This window comes from Pleurodeles waltl, chromosome 7 (assembly GCF_031143425.1).
Source record: "Pleurodeles waltl isolate 20211129_DDA chromosome 7, aPleWal1.hap1.20221129, whole genome shotgun sequence".
NCBI classification, from domain to species: domain Eukaryota; kingdom Metazoa; phylum Chordata; class Amphibia; order Caudata; family Salamandridae; genus Pleurodeles; species Pleurodeles waltl.
In genome coordinates, this window is record NC_090446.1 from 1,127,363,992 (window position 1) to 1,127,380,921 (window position 16,930).

A 16,930-nucleotide genomic window follows, 5' to 3' on the forward strand; every position below is an offset into this window, starting at 1 on the left:
TTCTTAACATTCTAGCTAAGAAAATAATTTAAAACAGGCTTTCATGATTGATAGTCTAGTAAATGTTTAAGGTTCACTAGTACATGAGCTCAAGTACTACGGTCTAAATATAGAGGAAATTAGGTATGGGTGTTGTCATTTCAAGTATTTACCCTAGCCTGGATCAACTGAAATGATTGGCCATCAAAGTTAGGAGAATGTGTTACATATGAAGACTGTATGTTTTGGGATAAAGACTGTGGTCTGGAATACTGATAGGGTATCAGCAGTGGCCTGATATATAATTGTAAATGTTTAAGGGTCAGCAGTCTACAATCTCAAGAATTATGGTCCGTAAATAGGGGACAACAGGTATGGTATCAGTCCTTTCTAGCATTTCACCAACCTGTAGCAAGAAGTAGGCACTGGAAGGCTCTGCTGCAAAAGCAAAACAAAACTGCTACAGGTATAGACTATATTTTGGGACAATGCCAGAATTATGAATGGGGTATCAGCAGTGGGCAAAATAAAGCAACAACATGCTTTCTGGCCAATGTTGAGCCTTCATGGCAAGTTGTCAGATGACCTTACTGCATAAAACAAGGTGGGCTCTAAAGCTCTAAGCTCTCCTACAATTTCAGATGTGACTTAGGAGGAAAAAGCAGACAAATATGTGGGATGGACATTACCACTGCATGAACCAGAAAAGCTGAGTGTGTCAGAAACAGCATCAGTAGGATCCCAGACATCAGAAATGGTGGTAAGATGCAATTATCTAACGATGATCACTCTGAAGTGACTACTAGATTTCAATACTTCTGAATGGAGGAGTGGCTGGTTTCAGAGGAACCAGAAGCATGATTTTAGTATTTGTGTTACGGCAGTACTTCTCCCTATTTCAAACATCTCAGGACGTGGGGGCAACCTCCAGGCCTTTCCGGAAGTTGCCTGTGTGTATCCTTTGCATACATATGAAACCCTGGTAGGTAGCCACCAATTACCTTAAGAAAGATATTGGGCAAAACTTCCTTGTAAAACGAAGCATTACTCTGAGGGAAAAACCCAAGCCCAGAGTTTTGCCCAAAGGCATGCAGGGTAGACTAAATAACTGCCTGGCATTATGTCTCTGACAAATACGTGCCTAGTGAGTACAAGTACTGCCTTTGATGTGATAGGATGTGCTAGCACACAAGATGTAGGTTATGCTTCATTCACAGTATAGCAAAGGTTAATACATCATCAATAACTTTAAATACAGGAACCTTTCCTGAAGATCTGAAAGAGGCATAAATACGTCTGTTATTAAAGAAAACAAACCCAGACCAGCATGACCCCAAGAACTACAGACCAATTACAAATGGACCTTTCCTGGGCGAACTGATAGATAGAGCAGCTTTTGCCCAGATGTCACAATTCATCGAAGACAACTAAATACTTTTCAGACTACCAAACTGGATTCCGCCCAGGAAGAGGCACTGAATCGGCACTGATAGCAACCTGGGATGATCTTAAAAACACAGTTGACCGCTATAGACCTGCTGCACTACTTCTCTTGGCCCTCTCAGCTGCCTCTGATACTGTTGACCATGACACCCTAAATCAAAGACTCCACAAAGCTGGCACAGAAGGGACTGATCTCAACTAGATTACATCCTACCTTCAAAAGAGAACTAATATTATCTATTCTCCCCCCTTCTCGTCCATGTCCAAACCCTACCTCACAAAAGCAGGGGTCTCCCAAGAATCAATCATCTCACCTATGCTTTTCAATATCTACATTATGTCATTTACAGAATTGATCAATGATTTTCCACTCATCAAAATGTATATACACCTATAAAACCACACATCTTAGTGTAACCAGACAGGCAACGGGGAGGCGGGTGGGACTGTGAGGAATCCACAGGTAGCTATTGTATCCACCAGAAAAAGCATTACATAAGGTAAGTAACTTGTTCTTCTGATGGATACAACTACCTGTGGATTCGTCACCTTATGAATAGAGTCCCAAAGCAGTACCGCACTCGGAGGTGGGTGCCTGACTGATTACACCAAGAAATCCTGCAATACAGATCATGCAAAATGGCTATCCCTCCTAACCTACGAGTCCAAGCAGTAATGCTTTGCAAAGGTGTGGAGGGACGCCCAAGTTGCTGCCTTGCAAATATCCACCACTGGAACCCCACTTGCCAGGGCTGAAGTAGCGGACTTAGCTCTGTTGGAGTGGGCTCTGATACCCTCAGGGGGAACTTTCTTTGCCAACGAGTAGCAAACCTTGATACAAAGAATGACCCACCTGGAGATTGTTCTTTTATGGACTGCTCTGCCCTTCCTCTGTCCAATATACCCCACGAACAGGTGGTCCTCCAGGAGAAAGTCTTTCGTCCTCTCAAAATAAAAACGAAGAGCCCTTTTAGGGTCCAAACGGTGAAGCCTCTCTTCCTCCTTTGAGGGGTGAGGAGGAGGGTAGAAAGATGGAAGGGTAATAGTTTGCCCTATATGAAAAGGACTGACAACTTTTGGTAGGAAAGCCAACCTGGTTTTCAGCACCATTTTATCCGGAAAGAATAAGATAAAGGGGGGTTTAACAGAAAGAGCCTGAAGCTCAACAACCCGCCTAGCCGAGGTTATAGCTACCAGAAAAAACGTCTTAAGAACTAGAAACCTTAGCGGGCAAGAATGCATGGGTTCGAACGGTGACCCCATTAAAAAAGTTAAAACGAGAGTCAGATCCCACTGAGGCTTATGAAAAGGAGTGGGAGGAAACATTATTTAAACCTTTTAAGAACCTAACAATAGGCGATTTAAAAAAGGAGGGTTGATCCGGGAGGCAAAGAAAGGCAGACAGGGCCGCCAAATAGTCCTTAACAGTAGCAACTGCACAACCCTTCTGTGCTAAATCTAAAGCAAGTAACAGAATATCGGAGAGGTGGGCCTCAAATGATCAATTTGCTCCTCCCCACACCAAGCCACAAATTTTGCCCACCTGCCGGCATAAACTGTCTTAGTTGAGTGTCGCCTGGCCGATAGAATAACATCCACTACATCTGGTGGGACAGAAAAATAACTCCGGTTGCCCCGTTCAATCTCCAGGTATGAAGGTGTAGGCTCTGGAGACGGGGTGTAGAACCTGCCCCTGCGACTGCGAGAGGAGGTCTGCCCTGAGAGGGAGACGGAGCAGAGGGCACAGCGAGAGTTGGGGAAGGTCCGTGTACCACACCCTTCTTGGCCAATCTGGGGGTATTAAAGTGACCTGAGCCCGATCTTGGCGAATCTTCCCCAGAACCCGAGGGATCAAGGGTATGAGGGGAAATGCGTAAAGCAACTGGTTGCACCAAGAGATCTGAAACGCATCCCCCAAAGCTTCTTGCACCGGATACTGGAGGCTGCAGAATGACAGATCTACCCCTGGAAAACACCACATCTGAAAGATGTACAGGACCAGATCCGGATGGAGACACCACTCGTGATCGGCCCAAAAATGTTGACTGAGAGTGTCCGCACGTACATTGAGCACTCCGGCCAGATGATTCGCTACCAAGCAAATCCAATGGTCCAGAAGCAAGGACCGGAGTTGCAGAGCTTCTCTGCAGAGAAGATACAACCCTACTCCTCCCTGCTTGTTTATATACCACATCGTGGTAGTGTTGTCCGTCAGGACCTGAAATGACTGACCGCAAAGGGACGGGAGTAAGGCCTTGAGAGACAGACGAATTGCCCGCAATTCTAACAGACTGATATGAAAAGTCTGTTCCACTGGAGACCAACGACCCTTGATCTCCAGGTCCCCCAGATGAGCTCCCCACCCTATAGTGGAAGCATCAGTCATGACCGTGGCCACCAGTGGCAGCAGTGAAAACGGCCTTCCTTGAGAAAGGTTGCCGTCCACAGCCTACCATTGTAGATCCGCTGCAGCGTCTCTGGAGATCGTTATCGACTCCATGAGATCCCCTCTGTGTTGAAACCACTACTTGTGGAGGCACCACTGGAGAGGCATCATGTGCCAACGTGCATGAGTGACCAACAGAATGCAAGAAGCCAACAGACCGAGCAGGCGTAAGACCTTAAAGACTGGAACAACCGCTCCATTTTGAACCATTGGGATCAATGCCTGGATGTCCTGAATCCGCTGATGCGGAGGATAGGCCCGATTCAATGTAGTATCCAGTACTGTGCCTGTGAACAGGAGGCGTTGAGAGGGCTCCAGGTGAAACTTGGGTACATTCATCATAAAACCCAGCCTGAACGACAACTGAGTTGTCATCTGCAAGCGATGCAAAACACAAGCTCTGGAGACTTGGCTTTGATCAACCAATCGTCCAGGTAAGGGAATACCGCTATCCCTTTCCTTCTGAGACTTGCTGCCACCACTGCCATCACCTTCATGAAGACTTGAGGTGCTGAAGTAAGATCAAATGGAAGGACCGCAAACTGGTAGTGTTGCGACCCCACCACAAACCAGAGATACTTTCATATCCCTATACTCAAGTCGCACAGGAAGTAAGTATCCTGCAAGTCGACAGACACCATCCAATTCAAGATCCTCAGTTCTAGGACTGGTCTCAAATGACTGTCCTTCTTGGGGATCAGGAAGTATCTTGAATAACAACCCTGACCCCTTTCCTGCTCTGGAACCTTTTGACAACAGGATCTGAACCTCCTGCTGCAAAACAGACAATGGTCTTCTGAACAAAACGAGGGACGGGGAGGGATGGGAGGGGGAAACTCCTGAAAAGGGAGAGCATATCCTTTCCTCACAATGTTCAGAACCCAGGAGTCTGACGTAATTAACTCCCACTCATGGAGAAAAAGAAGTAATCTTCCCCCTACAGGAGAAGTGTGGTCGAAAATGGGGAGAAAACTAGGGCTGCTTCCCTTGTTGTTGTCCCCCAGAGGAAGAGGATGATGCTGGGTGCTGCTGGGTGGCCCCTCTTGTCCGAACCCTCCCCCGCTCTCTAAAGGATCTATAGGGGAGGCTGGCAGGCTGTTGGACTGTGGACTGGGGTCTCCCATGGTAAACGGCTCCACGCCCAAACCCCCCAAACCTCCAAAAGGACCTGAAAGGGGTAGCAGAGGAGGCTTGCGGACCCAAAGACTTTGCTGTGGCCCGACTGTCTTTAAAGCGCTCTAGGGAAGAGTCCGCTTTATCACCAAAAAGATTTTCCCCATCAAAGGGCAAGTCCAATAGAGCAGTCTACACATCAGAGGAAAAACCAGAGGACCTCAACTATGTGTGCCTCATGGTAGCAATAGAGGTACCCATTGTCCTGGCCACCGAGTCTGTGGAATCCAGGCCAGACTGGATTATCTGTTTTGCTGCAGCCTGAGCATCCGATAGGAGTTCACCAAATTGTCCCTGCACCTCCTGCAGGAGGTCAGAAACCATAGAACGTAGCTGAATCCATCAGGGCATGGACGTATCCGCTAAGAACACAGGTAGCATTCGCCGCCTTTAGGGCCATACTGCAAGAAGAGAGTTTTCTTCGCCGACCGCTCCATCCTTTTGGATTCCCTGTCCAATGGAATCACAGGGAAGGAGCCTGGTGCAGACCGTGTGGAACAAGAGACCTGAACAACCAGACTCTCAGGGGTAGGATGTTTTGATAAGAACCCCGGATCTCCAGGCTCCACTCTGTACCTCCTTGCCACAGACCTATTGACAGCAGGTGACGACACAGGCTTCCTCCATAGCTCTAAGATGGGCTCCGTAAGAGCATCATTAAACGGAAGCAATGGATCCGCCGAAGTCGAAGAAGGGTGCAGGACCTCCGTCAGAATATTTGTTTTGATCTCTGCAGCAGGCAGCGGAAGATCCCAAAAATTTGCCTCCTTCCTAATCACAGTATGGAAGGAGGCTGCCTCCTCCGTAAACTCCCCTGGCAAAGAAAGGTCCCATTCCAGGGAAGTGTCAAGCGCACTGGCTGAATCCAGCCCTTGATATTCTCCCAAGGGCTCCACAATCTCCCCTTCTTCCAACAACTGCCGCTGATACTCTTCCTCTTCCAAAAGTCTCAAGGCCTTTCTAGGTGACCTCAGCCTGGCCTCTACCTGTGATGACTCTTATGCCCCTTCTTTCTTCGCCTTGGCCAAAAAGAGTTTGGCCTCCCTCTCTTTCAGAGCCTTAGGATTCATTCCCTGGCAGGATACTCAGGATACACACTTCGACGTCATGCTCAGAGCTCAAACACCAAAGGCAATCATCACAAGGGTCACTAACCGACATGCGACCCCTGAACTCTCGACATGGCTTACATCCCGACATCCTAGGAGGAGACATTGTAATCAGAAACCGGATTGTAACTAGTAACAAGATGTTCCAACTTCAACAATAGCGAGAGCTATGAGAAAACAGTTAGCGTTGAAGGCACAGAATAAAAAGGGAACTGACGTCAGCACGCCAGTGAGGACCTCTTATTGGCACGGTGACGTCAGACGGAGTCGCGTGGAGCCATGCACTTGTGACGTCATTGTCGACATGGAGAGCTGGGAAGAAGATTTTCCGTTGCATGCTAGTGCATGGGAGAATTCATAAGGTGAGGAATCCACAGGTAGTTGCATCCATCAGAAACAGAAATACTCACATGTGGTGACTTGAAAATTTATGACCCACTGTGCATCGGGCCTGAAGATCTGGGACCACCTCCTCAAGTATCCAAGGAGGTTAAAAGCCTTGGAATTATAATGGACTCCAAGTTAACAATGAATGCCCAAGTGGACAAATTAGCACGATCAAACGTCATCATTTTCAAGACTCTGCAACACATCTCCCCACCTCCGATTTCCACACAAGGTGCAGGCTGCTATCTCTCTTGTACTATCTAAACTGGATTATGCCAATGGCCTATAACATGGATCATCTCTATCCAGTATGAAAAAACTAACATATTCAGAACTCAGCTGCCAGGCTACTATTACATGTAAAGCCACAAGCCCACATCTCCCCTGCCTTGGGAGCACTACACTGGTTGCCAGAAGATCCACCTTGAAGCTGGTTTGAATCACCCACAAAGCTATACATGGAACAAGACTGCTTTTCATCAGAAACAAGGTAACCAAATACATTCAACAAAGAAACCTCCGCTCAAGATTGGCACCTCACCTTAAAACACCACCATAAAAGAAAATGACAATAGGTGGTACATCATTCTCTGTTCAAGCAGCCAGACTATGGAATTCATGACCCCCACATATAAGATTCACAGATAACTATCTTGTCTTCAAAAGACTATTCAAGAGTTGTCTCTTTCCTTGATAACCACCATACTCAAACAGCAATGGACTGCATATGCCTGTGTTGATAAATATTGATCATCTGATTATGTGTATATTCCAGATATGTATAGTTATTTAAGAATATGTTTAGTTACTATTTCATAATAATAAATTATACTCATACTCTTTAAAACCTGTTTAAAAACTGTATATTTACTCACGTTTAAATATATATATATGCAATGTGTGTATGCATCTGTGTATATGTGTGTGTGTGTGTGTACATATATATATATGTGTACATTATTCTACGCTTAACATGTTCATGGGTCATTGCATAGCTCCTAGATAAGTTGTTATATGAGATACATATGAATCCATGCTTTCTTTTTTATATCGCAAGATTTGCTCATTATCGTAACTATTTAACAGCAGGCATTTTGCTATGGAAAAATTGAGGAAAGTTAAATGAATGTTAGAAAAGTAAACTTATTAATAGACATCAAATATTACAAATCTTGAAAGTCTGTGTTTATACAATTCAACTTTACTTCTCGTATTATTCCATTATTATATTCCTTGCACATACATTCACTTACTATTATTTACATATCTATTTATTTATTACTGCAGTCCTACTGTACTAGAGAAAAAAAGCAATAAAAATAATTAGATTTAAATAAATAAAATAATTACAAACAAAATAAATAAATAACAAATAAAATCTACTCTCCCGTCAGGTTTACTCTGTCTCCCCATAACCCTATGGTTCTATCAATCTATCTTCCATCCCCACTCTGACCCATCCCAAACCCATTCTACTATTTTGATCTCCAAAATAACCCTGCCTAAGCTCTTCCCTCCTCCACAGTTCCTGGCTCACCCCATACCTCAGTTTACTACTATGATCTCCCAAGCAACCCTACTAAATTCTCCCTCATTTATCTGACCTTTTGAGTCATAAAAAACCCCTTCTGCTACTATGATCTCCCTAACCCCTTTTCACAGGCTCCTCCCTCCTCCATCTCTCCTTTACTCACCCCAAGCCTCATCCTATTACTATAAACTCCCAATTAACACTTCTGGATTCTTCCCTCCTCTGTCCCTCCGTTACTCTAGTCAATCCAACTAACAAAGTCACATATCTTCTGCTCAAATTAACTAATACTAATACTGTACTCATATTTCCCTATACTAATCCACCACTATTTCCTCTTGGGTTCCAGGGTAGCGTGCTACTTGCCGAAAAGCACTTCGACACCTCGTCAGGAGTATTAAGCACTATATAAATGCAATTATTATTACAATCCTTTTAGCAATAGTAACCTTAGAAGCTGCTCACCACTATCATTGTCTCCCATGTCACAGCTGGTTGGTACAGCACATATTTATGCCCCATCAAGGAAAAAGTACAAAAACGTGAAATGACATGGATTTACAACTGCACCTTTTGAAAGAAGGTAGGATGAGTCCTTCACACCTCCATGGCCGGGTCGCCGAGTGAATATTTCTGGGTCACAAAGCAATTACAACTCACTCACTTGCCTGGCCATTGTTATTGCCTCCAAGAAAAAAGTCTTCCATAAACAAACCTTCAGGCCACACTATGACAACAGCTCAAAGGGTGAATGTTTCAGCCAGTCAGGGACAAGAATTAAGTCAAAGGTGCTACAACCATTAGTGATCTGAGGGCACAGGTGCATCAAGTCCATCACACATTTTATTTCTTAAAAAATTATGATTTTCAAATGACAAACAGAACAAAAGCACAGTCAATGTGACCTCATTTGAGGTGAGCCTCTTGGTCTTTATGAATAAAATATATGTATTCCAACAACATTCACAGCACAGTTATGTTTGAAGCCACCAAATAAGCATGAAACATCTCCAAGAATAAGAAATAACCGGGGAGGACAATAGATTTGTTAAATATAGCAACAAAAGGCACCAAACATGGAAAACATAACCGCTTCTAGACAGCAACTGTCTCAAGGGTAAACAGTAGAACAATCAGCATCAAACAGGGGACGCAGCTTTAAGTACACAGCACTAATAATGACAAGACACAGAGAAAACTAATAAGAAACCCACTTGATTCCTTTGATTTCTCTAGTCTTAACAGACACCAGGTTTGTAGCAGTGGGCTCAATCTCCCTAAACACAGATGTCTTTCTCCCTAAAGACACTTTCAAACATGCTACATATACAGGACATTGCCTCGGGACCCAGCGCCAGTCTTTCTAAAGTTTAATACTGCGGGTGGAGAAATATTTGAGAATAACAATGGCCCCCGATTTTAGAACATCACCTTCCCACTTCTGTTGGCCAACTGCAGGATCAAATCATGTGTTTCCTCCTGCATAATCAATAGCATTATTATCCAACCAGGTGTTTAGCTGTGTCTCCTAATTGTCAATCATAGCGGGTTTCAGTGACATAGGTTAAGAACCATCAGTCATAAATCCCTAAGCTTTTAGGAAAACCTTCACACAGGACCTCAGTTCGGAGTCTGCTGACATCACACTAACCACAAGTAGCCACTGCAAGCCACCTATCATTCTCAGGTCCAATACCCAAGCTTGGTGAGTCCAAGTGGGTCTAATTAGGGTATCTGGACTATCCTCAGTCTACTGCTGTGCCCTCCAGAACAGAATGATCAGTGGGAATTCATGTATGAATGTCCCCAAGCAGTCAAAATACCGGACTTCCCTAGGGATCCAAGATCGTACTCACTAAGAGACCAACTGACTTCACCATCCAATATGGTTACTGGCAAAGATGCCAGTGGCTAGGAGACAATATACTTTGAGGATGGGGGGGAAATCAAGGATTTCACAGAGAACTTCTAATGAGGTGAGTGGAGACAAAGCTCAGGATGTCTGGTGTGCCCTCCTTCCCCACTGCCACGGTCATACCCTCCCCACACTCTAAAGAGTCATATGTGAACACAGGCTATTGAAGGAGCATCCTCACGATCACGTTACTTACCTTTGGTAAATATTTTTCTGTTTGATACTCTATCTAATTGCAGATTCCTCACCTTGGAAGACTCCCTAGGTGCCAGGCTGAGGGTTGGTAGGTGGCGCCATGCAGATCGGTGTTGGTTCGGTACCTCCAAAGAAGTGACGCAGCAGATCCAAATGTAAGCATTACCCCTGCCTCTAACATCAGTTTCTGGTTTTTCCCTTTCTGCGTACCCCAGACACAGAGAGTAAACAATTGTTGGTACCCGTGTGCTGAATTCTAACTTTGGACCTTCTTAGATGTTAAAAAGAGGCCAATTCACAGAATGGGGAAAATGGAGAGTAGTGAGGAAGCTACGGTTATACAGAGTATCCACCAGAAAAAGTTCCTGAAGGTAAGTAACTTGTTTTTCTGATGAATACTTCGAACTACAGATTCTTCATCTTAGAATGGATACCGATGCAGTCCCTCTCCAGGTGGAGGGCTCGTGGGGTGGACTCAGATCAAAAACTCCTACAGGACCAGTCAGTCAAGACAATAGTGCTTTGTGAACGCATGCACTGATGCACATATCACAGCTTGGCAGTGGTCAAAGGCAGGCACTTCATGAGCCAACGGAGTGGTAGCAACCTTAGCCCTGGTGCAATGAGCTCTCAGACCTTCCGTGGGATGCTTTATAGCTAGCATGTAGCAAGTTTTGATACACAGGACTATCGACCTTGGAAAGGTCTGCTTCTGCACACCCTTCTCTTTCTTCAACTCAGAAAAAGCTGATCTTCCACATGGTATTCCTTGGTACAATCAATATAAAAGCTTAAAGCCCTTTCAGAGTCCAGCCAATGGGGCCTGCCTCTTTTGAGGGGTGACTAGGAGTGAAGGAAGCTGCCAGAGTAAGGGATGGCTCACGTAAAAGGGAGTCATGATTTTGGTCAAGAATGCTGCACAAGTCCAACATGTCTGAGAAAAAAAGTGGAGTAAGGCAGCTGCACTGACAGTGCCTGGAGTTCACTCATGCAATGAGCTGGCATAACCGTAATGAGAAAGATAGTCTTCAAAGATAGGAGACGCAGCAGGCAACTATGCTTCGACTCGAAAGGCCTACACATGAGAAACATCAAGACCAAGCTAAGGTCCTAGTGTGGCATCATAAACAACCTAGGAGGGAAAAAGTGTCTTAGACTTTTAATAAATCTCACCACAACAGGTGATTTAAACAAGGATGGTTGGTCTGGTAAATGTAGAAAGAGAAGACAACCTTTAATAGTGCCCAATGCAGGAGCTTGCTTGGCCAAAGATAAATAGGCAAAAGAACGTCCTGCAGCTTTGCTTGTAAAAGATACGTTATATATGCTGCAACATGCCACAAATTTATACTAGAACCCAGCAGAAAATTGATTCTGTGTAATGGCGCCTGGCAACAAGGATGGCATCCACAACCTCAGGCAGAAGATCAAACGCAGTTAGTTGCAGCCACAAAATGTCAATGCATTTAGGTGTAGTTTGCGAAGATTTGGGTGGTGGACTCTGCCCTGCTGCTGTGACAGAAGATCCTTCAGAAGAGGTAGCTTGATCAGAGAAAATAATGCTCATGCCAACAAGTTCTCCTGACCCAGTTTGGAATCACTTGGATTATTTAGGCCTGGTAATTCGTGATCTTTTTGGAGGCAGGAATTTGTACAGTAGTCCTGTGTTGCATTCCAGCAGGAACGCATCTCTTAGTGAGTGTTCTTGCAGAAACTGCAACCGGAAACACATTAAAAACTGAACATTCTCAGTGGTGAAAAGATCTAGAAGTTGGAGAGAGTCACTGCTTGGAGGCAGTGGAAAAGGTTCAAGGGAAGGGTGTTTTCCCCTACCTCTGTAGTTGTTCCCTCAATAGGAACCTTTGTAAAATCATCTTTGAGAGTTTGACTCTTACGGTATGACAGTTTCTGATTTAGAGGCTTGGAGGCTGTCTTATATTGAAGCCTACGAAAGGCACCATGTGAGGCAGGGAGGAGGAGCACCCCCATGGATTTTGCTACTTCATTGTCCTTCATCATCATCTTTTTCTCCACCTGCGGAGTAATAATATGTGGTCTAGCAGGGACTTGAAAAATATCTTCCACATGCCTCAATATGCCTTGCATGGATAGATACTGTGTGGGCTTATGTGATGTTGTAAGCGTTTCAAAAAGTAAATCGTCTTCAATGAGGTCTGATGATGTGTGGCTTCCCTCCAAGTTTTCCAAAAGAAGATGGATCGTCCGGTGGGGATGGTCTAGCTGGCTAGACCTCCGTATCAGTGTCTATATTAGTTTCCACATCATACTGAGACCAAGGGTCTGTGTCTGAATGGAAAGGCACATTGTCATCACCTGTGTCCTGGGTGTCATGAAATGACTGAGGTGAGCCCTGTGGGGAGATATCAAAGGGATCAGCTTGAGATGGTGGAGAAGGAGTAGATGGTGGTGGTGCAGTGACTGGTGCTGGAGATATAGGTAGAGGTGGGTGAATCTCAAATAAGTCTTTCTCCATTCTCCTTGTTTGGCTTGAGGTGGCTCAAGAGCCTCTTCAAAAGAAAGAGGACGTTTGGGAGGAGCACTAACAACAGCTTTGACCAGAACTCTCCCTGTTTGCACTTGGATACGCAGCTGTGACTGCTTGGCGTGTAGCTGATGTTTCAAGACGGATAGGCTTGGGGAATGTTCTCGACTGAGGCTGAAGGTACACTCGGTCTTTTCGGTGCTGAAACGCTCTTGACTTTAAGTGCCAAAGTTGTCAGAGCATAGACAGGCATTTTTTTGGTGCGGAAACAGTCGGTGCTGAATGGGTAGTGGAAGCTGTTGGTGCCAAGGTTGATGGTGTTCAGCTCAGTATCGGAGAGAAAGGCTTTGGTTTAAGTTTCGGTGCAGAGTTTCTTTGATACCTGCCATTGTCTGAGGGCATTGGTGGCTCGTTAGCCTTCACTTCCATGCTTGTGGACTTTCTGGTCGGAAGAGGGGGACTTTTACTCATGGTTGGTTGACCTGGAGGAATTTCCTGCATCTCAAGAGCTCTGTTGGGTTCAGAGTCTGAATCGTAAATGGAAAAAGCCCCCTCTTCAGCAGCTGAAGCCTCGTGACGTTCCTGCTCTGGTTCACTGTCCACCATGGTGTCTTGAAGTCCGAAAATGTCTGATGTCTCCTACACTTATTGCCTCTGCATTTATCGGTGGTTGGGCTTGATCTCAGAGTCTTTTTCGACTGGAAAGACTGGCAGGCCTCGCAAACTTCTTTGTGTATCAGCCACAGACAGAGGTTGCAGACCTAATGCTGATCAGTCTGCAGAAACTTCAAGTGACACTTTGGTAAGAAACAGAAAGGCGTCTGTTCCATTAGGATTTTATTCTCCGAGGTAGGGAATGGAGAAAATGGTAGCCTTAAGGATGCAGCCCTGAGGGCATGGATCGAAGCATGTTGATCTGATTTAAAGATTCTTTGGTCCCGGAACACAAAGGAATATAATACCGCATTCGATAAACAATACCGACGAATTTGGAAAGGTTTCCCGAATGGAAGAGGCCTAAGAAAGTCTCAAACTGCAGCTCAATGAAAACAAGACTGGACCCGACGCTGGAAAAAAGCAATCTGATAATGAAGCCAATGCCCATTACCAGCAAAAGGAGGAGTTATTATGCCTCATGACTCAAAAGACTTTTAAAAGAAAAACAACTTCAACCTTCTGGACCAAACACTAGAAGGCAGAAGTATGCAGAGCATGTGTATCTGCAGCCATACATGCCATCAAATATAAATATACATCCTCAGGCCCATCCTATTTTCGTGAAATGTTGTAATGAATATAGGAGAGGCAGCTGGAATTATGCGACAGGGAGGACAAATTAAGTAGCAGAGTTGGATAAAACCGGCAATAACAAAAGGCAAATTATGAGGAGTAATTAGAGCACATTTGGTGTGAGTATTGCCTCAATTCACCTTACATGCACCACTTTGACACCTAAGAACAGAAATAAGCAGTAGAAAGGTGAGCAGTCAACCTTTGTGAAGAGCCTTTCACTGTGTGCGTAGAAGTCTGTTTTTAGCAACTTCTGAACTGTTTGAGCTACAAACAATTTTTTGTTGAAATCTGCAGATTACGCAGCAGATGACTGATTGTCTCTCAAATGTGGCAAATCCCTAATTGTACAGAAAACTCCATGGACGCAACATTGCATAAATCCCGGGACCCTGAACATAGGGGCTGAATTTTCTTCTCTCTACGATCTGAAGTGACTTCTACAAGGAAAACAGTTTCTCATGAAAGACGTTTATTTAATTTAGGTCTAGCATTATCCAAGATCCTTTGATTTTACTCAAATTATATCTATAATCTACTTACTTATAGGGCCTTTTAGGCAGCCCTCTTCATTTACTGGTCTGTTATTTGCATTTTTCTCCCACCTACTACAGCATGAGCCAGTGGGCCAGACTACTTCAGCCACTGGTGAACTTCACTGTGAGTGATGACATTCTGCTTTTTCTCAAGGACCACACCCACTCATCAATGTGTGCTTTTTGAGACCTTCAGAGCTTAAAGTTTAAATTCTTTTTAGGTTATTGTTGGGCACGGCGCTGGGCCCTAATCAAAGTTTCGTAAAAATCATGAAACAATAAAACCAGCAATAACCAAGCCAAAAGGATGACGACTATTGTCGGACCTATTGGACTTGCCAATCCTTGTTTTATTTGAGTTTTTTGTGAAGCGTTACTAACCACCTTGTGGTGGCCTGACAAGGATTTATGCGTGGACTTCAAATGAGGACCCATCCTAGTCTAAGAACAATGGGAGGGGGACAATCTAGTAGCGAGGTGAAATACTTAAACGCATTTCAAGAAATCCAATATCACTTCTATCCTTGTCCAAAGACTGATCATTTCGCAGTGGTTCAATTCTTTTTAACAATGTATTAGGAAGAACACAAACCATTATCAACCATGGGCAGACACTTTAAAAAGTAGTTTAACTGCCCCCCTTAGCACATCATTAAAAGATCACAAAAAAGTTTCAACTGCATCTTGAAACTGTACCATCTAAACTTAATTGGATCAATAAACATAAGAGGGGGAAAAAGAGGGAGCAGAGACAGAAAAGAAGAAAATACTTGCACACTCTCCAATACGATATATCCAATCTCCTATATGCCACCCTCAATAGGAGAAGATCCCCAGACTGCCACAGAAATACATTCCGGGACTACCAGCTACCCACACAGTGCCAAAAACAATCAAATCAAAAATCCCATATAGCACCAAGTCAGTTTTAAATCCCAGTGAGATTGTCCAAACAGACCCTGGCTAATTCCAGCTGAGAAAAAAAGGATTATATTACTTACCCTGTAAGCATCTGTTGGTGGCATGTAGTGCTGTAGATTGATAGGTTATGCATACTCCTGCCATCTAGTGTTGGGTCCGGAGTTGTGCAAGTTGTATTTCTTCGAAGATGTTTTTCGAGTCACAAGGTCAAGTGATTCCTCCTCTCAGTGATACTCTGCATGGGCATCAACCCCATTGTTAAATTGTTTTTTCCTCCTCGTCGCCGGGTTCAGACATGTGTGCCTCCGCTCAGTGTTTAGACTCCGTTCAGTACGATTCTTCGGGTCTTTACTGTTCTTGACGGTATTGTTTTCGATCATGCTTTTCCACTTCTGAGCTCCTCTCAAATTTCTTTGGTTCAGAATCCTTCTGGTCCCCCTTCCTACATGTCACCGGATCCATCAAGGATGAATTTCTGATGGAATGCCCCCACGTCAGGTTTGGCCCATGCTGCCACACAAAATATCAGTATGCTGGTCAACACCTAGTGTGCAATCTGTGCCTTTCACCCGACCACAAAGAGAACGACTACAATGCTTGCAAATCATTCTGTTCAAAGAAGACCCTTTGGGATCAAAGGGCTCGTCTGCTTTAAATGTCACAAAAGGCCTTGGATGACCCTCCAGGCATCTTCGGCGAAAAACACGAGCAGGAAGGGGCGACCGAGGAAGAAGAGGAGGCCTTTTGATCAAAGATAGCTCCTGTTACAACATCAAGGTGAATCTGGAAATGCAGGAGAAACCATCTGTCCTACCCATGAGTACTGTGGCCCTTACTCCAACACCCAAGCCCTCCAAAAAATCTGTGGTTTCCCCACTTCCACTATCAGAGGACGCCAGACTACCGCTGCCCACTGGCCAAGGTCGGATCTGAAAAACTGGTTCAGCCACACGTCATTGAACATAGTATTTTCCTCTCTGCGCCCCTCTAAGTCTCACTGGGAATCCCACTGATAACTTGAGAGCTTTAACTGTCATTTGGTTCCTAAATCCTAATAACGCTCCTTTCCTGAACAAGGTGTTAGGATTCAAGTCAGGAAATATCAGAAGCCTTGATTCTCCAGTTGCACCACCTCCTTCTTTATGACTCCCCAGAGGACACTCTGTCCATTCCATCAGCTTCAGGATAACATTCACTGAACCACCTGTATTGGTGTTCTCACTGCAATTTTTTAAATAGACGTCTTTTGTATCCTGTGTGTCTCTACTCCCTGTAAATCTGGGCTGTTGAATGGAAAGCTGAGAATAAATGAGTATGTAACAGAACGTTGGTATGTAATTGTTAGCTTTCCTGAACACTGAACAAACTGGTGACTCGTTTACAGAAAAACCTGCATGAAGATGGAGGAGAGCCCTGCAGGAGCAATGGAGCAGTTACTGGGAGATGAAAAGGCTTGCTTTCAGCAGGAGAAAATCTCCAAGACCAGATAAGATTTAATTTGT

General features: G+C 44.5%; 1 protein-coding gene across 4 annotated transcripts in view; it reads right to left on the reverse strand.

The window, feature by feature from the left end:
- GRB2 (growth factor receptor bound protein 2) overlaps positions 1–16,930 on the reverse strand; it is a 259,767-nt gene that overhangs the window by 72,850 nt on the left and 169,987 nt on the right. The gene's annotated exons all lie outside the window — the stretch shown is intronic.